The sequence below is a fragment of the Neophocaena asiaeorientalis genome, unplaced genomic scaffold (genome assembly GCF_003031525.2).
Source record: "Neophocaena asiaeorientalis asiaeorientalis breed wild unplaced genomic scaffold, Neophocaena_asiaeorientalis_V1.1 scaffold187, whole genome shotgun sequence".
Classification (NCBI taxonomy): Eukaryota; Metazoa; Chordata; class Mammalia; order Artiodactyla; family Phocoenidae; genus Neophocaena; species Neophocaena asiaeorientalis.
Window position 1 is genome coordinate 1,830,189 of NW_020173109.1, and position 5,631 is coordinate 1,835,819.

Below are 5,631 nucleotides of genomic sequence, written 5' to 3' on the forward strand. Positions count from 1 at the left end.
GACTCAAAATCAGAGCCCTGAGAATAATCTCTCCTGTATATTTCAGGCTCTAGGCAACATTCTTTTACAAAAGGTGCAGAGCCAGCATGACTAAGCACAGGCAACAGAGCCCAAAATTAGAGCTCAAGGAATAGACCCAATATGGAGTTGAGTTTGAACTTTACTGTTACATTTAGAGGTGGAATGTGAGAGAAATTGGAGTCAAAATTGATTACACTTGGCCCTATGGTGAGAGCTTCCACAGCGAGTTAGAGAGGGACACTGTAGTATGCCATTTTACATAAGGAACTTGAGCATTTGAGGATTTTGGTAATCCACGGGGGTCCTGAGACCAATCCCCTGTGGATACCAAAGGATGACTTTATAAGGTTGACTGTAAAGATTGAGCTGTAATTAAATGACTTGCGAAAGACTATAAGAAGGGCATATTTGAGGGTGTGGGATACAGCAAGACCTCGGTTTTAGACAAGTCATGGAAATATACCTAGTGAGAATTTGGATATAGAGTCTGGAGCTCAAGATACAAGCCTGGATTGGAGACATACATCTGGAAAATATGAGCATATACCTTGTAGTTAAAGTTATAAGATCATCAGAGGTGAGTGTAGAAAGAAGAGGGGAAATATACAAGAATTGAATCTTGAGTCTCGAATTCTAACATTTAATGATCAGAGATGAGGAAGAAACTGAAAATGTGTAGCCAAGTATTGGCAGGGGCATGAGGGGGACCATTACAGTATGGTATCTTGGAAATCAAGTGAAGAAAGTGTTTTAAAGAGAGAGAGAAAGATGGATCGTGTCAAGTACTGCTAATGGAAGTAAACACTGAATTTAGGAATGTGGAGGTCATGTGCATCTTGACAGAAACAGTTCCCCTGTAGTGCTGGAGATGACTGCCTAACTGAGGGGAGTTCAAAAGAGAAGTTAAGAGTGAAATTGGAGTCAGTAGGTATGGAGGTGTTCTTGAAGAAACTTTGCTGAAAAGTAAGGAGAGAGAAATTGAGTGATAATGGGAAGGAGTGAGATAAAAAGAGGGTTATTGTAAAAAGATGCGAGTAATAAAAACATGTTTCTATGCTCATCAACATTGGTATTATTCTTTTTTTTTTTTAAACATCTTTATTGGGGTATAATTGCTTTACAATGGTGTGTTAGTTTAATTCTAATATGTGTAAATAAAGTGACCCTGATTTTCTTATAACTCATTTAAAAATGCCAATGATTAGCCATGACTGGTAGATTATGTTTGACCTCTAATCCCATTTTCATGTGTACATCAAATCATTTACATTTTATCAGGCTTCTTGAAATTCAGGTTCCCAAGATATATGCTACTGAAATTTTAATTAACAATTAAATTTGAGCATACTAAAAATACAAAGGTTTTTAATGATGAATATCCATTAAACATTAATATGAATCTGCCACTTGGATATGAGTATGAAGCTTATGCTTTCTCAAGTGTTATAATCAACTATTCTTCTAAAATAAAAGTGGTGATGTTACTTTTCAAGACTGGTGCACATATATTTACATAAAATTGGGCATGACTGAACATAATGGAACAAATTAATGAAAGGAAAATTTAAGATGGAAATCAGGATGAAAAAGATTTTAATGAAAATTAGTGAATGGTGCAATGATCTCCTATGAGGAAGTTCAGAGACTTCATATTTCATGCATAGCATGCACACTGCATGAAGAAAAAGTTTTGGGGGGATCAAACCTTGTTGCTGGTCCAAGAAAGCAGAACATACCAATTCAATATATGAATTTAGAGGTGTCTTTTTGAAACTCTGGTGTTTTGCAGCTTACAAGGGATGAAAAAAGTGGTTTGTGTATGTACCTGCTACCCTCTAATGAAAAAAGATTATTCTCTTGAATCTGTTTCATTTGCTGTTTTTTTTACTGTAGGTTGAACCACATGAAATTACTAACGTTTTTGAAAGTCAGAAATGATTGACTGATGATAAACCATTAGCTAGACTCATCAAGAAAAAAATGGAGAGGACTCCAATCAATAGAATTGGAAAGAAAAAGCAGAAGTAACAACTGACACTGCAGAAACACAAAGGATCATGAGAGATTACTACAAGAAACTATACGCCAATAAAATGGACAACCTGGAAGAAATGGACAAATTTGTAGAAAAAAACAACCTTCTGAGAATGAACCAGGAAGAAATAGAAAATGTAAACAGACCAATCAAAAGCACTGAAATTGAGACTGTGATTAAAAGTCTTCCAACAAACAAAAGCCCAGGACCAGATGGCTTCACAGGCAAATTCTATCAAACACTTAGTGAAGAGCTAACATCTATCTTTCTCAAACTCTTCCAAAATGTAGCAGAGGGAGGAACACTCCCAAACTCATTCTACGAGGTCACCATCACCCTGATACCAAACCCAGACAAAGATGTCACAAAGAAAGAAAACTACAGGCCAATATCACTGATGAACATAGACGCAAAAATCCTCAACAAAATACTAGCAAACAGAATTCAACAGCACATTAAAAGGATCATGCACTGTGATCAAGTGGGGTTTATCCCAGGAATGCAAGGATTCTTCAATATATGCAAATCAATCATTGTGATACACCATATTAACAAATTGAAGGATAAAAACCATAGATCTTCTCAATACATGCAGAAAAAGTTTTTGACAAAATTCAACACCAATTTATGATAAAAACCCTCCAGAAAGTAGGCAAAGAGGGAACTTACCTCAACATAATAAAGACCATATATGAAAATCCCACAGCCAACATCGTTCTCAGTGCTGAAAAAATGAAGCCATTTCCACCAAGATCAGGAACAAGACAAGGTTGCCCACTCTCACCACTATTACTCAGCATAGTTTTGGAAGTTTTAGCCTAGCAATCAGAGAAGAAAAAGAAATAAAAGGAATCCAAATCAGAAAAGAAAAAGTAAAGCTGTCACTGTTTGCAGATGACATGATACTATACATAGAGAATCCTAAAACTCTACCAGAAAACTACTAGAGTTAATCAATGAATTTGATAAACTAGCAGGATACAATATTAATGCACAGAAATCTGTTGATTCCTATACACTAATGATGAAAAATCCAAAAGAGAAATTAAGGGAACACTCCCATTTACCATTGCAACAAAAAGAATAAAATGCCTAGGAATAAACCTACCTAAGGAGGCAAAAGACCTGTATGCAGAAAACTATATGACACTGATGAAATAAATTAAAAATGCTACAAACAGTTGGAGAGATATACCATGTTCTTGGATTGGAAGAATCAAAATTGTGAAAATGACTATACTACCCAAAGCAATCTACAGATTCAATGGAATCCCTATCAAACTACCAATGGCATATTTCACAGAAATAGAACAAAAAATTTCACAATTTATATGGAAACAAAAAGACCCCAAATAGCCAAAACAATCTTCAGAAAGAAAAATGGAGCTGGAGGAATCAGGCTCCCTGACTTCAGACTATACTACAAAGCTACAGTAATCAAGACAGTACAGTACTGGCACAAAAACAGAAATATAGATTAATGGAACAGGATAGAAAGCCTGGAGATAAACCCCCACACCTATGGTCATCTTATTTTTGATAAGGGAGGCAATAATATACAATGGAGAAAAGACAGCCTCTTCAATACATGGTGCTGGGAAAACTGGACAGCTACATGTAAGAGAATGAAATGAGAACACTCCTTAACACCAGGCACAAAAATAAACTCAAAATGGATTAAAGACCTAAATGTAAGGCCAGACACTATAAAACTGTTAGAGGAAAATATAGGCAGAACACTCTATGACATAAATCACAGCAAGATCCTTTTTGACCCACCTCCTAGAGAAATGTAAATAAAAACAAAAATAAACAAATGGGACCTAATGAAACGTCAAAGCTTTTGCATAGCAAAGGAAACCATAAACAAGACCAAAAGACAACCCTCAGAATGGGAGAAAATATTTGCAAATGAAATAAGTGACAAAGGAGCAATCTCCAAAATATACAAGCAGCTCATGCAGTTCAATATCAAAAAAACAAACAACCCAATCCAAAAATGGGCAGAAGACCTAAATAGACATTTCTTAAAACAAGATATACAGATTGCCAACAAACACATGAAAGAATGCTCAACATCATTAATCATTGGAGAAATGCAAATCAAAACTACAATGAGGTATCACCTCACACCAGTCAGAATGGCCATCATCAAAAAATCTACAAACAATAAATGCTGGAGAGGGTGTGGAGAAAAGGGAACCCTCTTGCACTGTTGGTGGGAATGTAAATTGATTCAGCCACTATGGAGAACAGTATGGAGGTTTCTTAAAAAACTAAAAATAGCACTACCATATGACCCAGTGATCGCACTACTGGGTGCATACCCTGAGAAAACCATAATTTAAAAAGAGTCATGTACCACAATGTTCATTTCAGGTCTATTTACAATAACCAGGATTTGGAAGCAACCTAAGTGTCCATCAACAGATGAATGGATAAAGAAGATGTGGCATATATATACAATGGAATATTACTCAGCCATAAAAAATCAGACTATACTACAAAGCTACAGTAATCAAGACAGTACAGTACTGGCACAAAAACAGAAATATAGATTAATGGAACAGGATAGAAAGCCTGGAGATAAACCCCCACACCTATGGTCATCTTATTTTTGATAAGGGAGGCAATAATATACAATGGAGAAAAGACAGCCTCTTCAATACATGGTGCTGGGAAAACTGGACAGCTACATGTAAGAGAATGAAATGAGAACACTCCTTAACACCAGGCACAAAAATAAACTCAAAATGGATTAAAGACCTAAATGTAAGGCCAGACACTATAAAACTGTTAGAGGAAAATATAGGCAGAACACTCTATGACATAAATCACAGCAAGATCCTTTTTGACCCACCTCCTAGAGAAATGTAAATAAAAACAAAAATAAACAAATGGGACCTAATGAAACGTCAAAGCTTTTGCATAGCAAAGGAAACCATAAACAAGACCAAAAGACAACCCTCAGAATGGGAGAAAATATTTGCAAATGAAATAAGTGACAAAGGAGCAATCTCCAAAATATACAAGCAGCTCATGCAGTTCAATATCAAAAAAACAAACAACCCAATCCAAAAATGGGCAGAAGACCTAAATAGACATTTCTTAAAACAAGATATACAGATTGCCAACAAACACATGAAAGAATGCTCAACATCATTAATCATTGGAGAAATGCAAATCAAAACTACAATGAGGTATCACCTCACACCAGTCAGAATGGCCATCATCAAAAAATCTACAAACAATAAATGCTGGAGAGGGTGTGGAGAAAAGGGAACCCTCTTGCACTGTTGGTGGGAATGTAAATTGATTCAGCCACTATGGAGAACAGTATGGAGGTTCCTTAAAAAACTAAAAATAGCACTACCATATGACCCAGTGATCGCACTACTGGGTGCATACCCTGAGAAAACCATAATTTAAAAAGAGTCATGTACCACAATGTTCATTTCAGGTCTATTTACAATAACCAGGATTTGGAAGCAACCTAAGTGTCCATCAACAGATGAATGGATAAAGAAGATGTGGCATATATATACAATGGAATATTACTCAGCCATAAAAAGAAA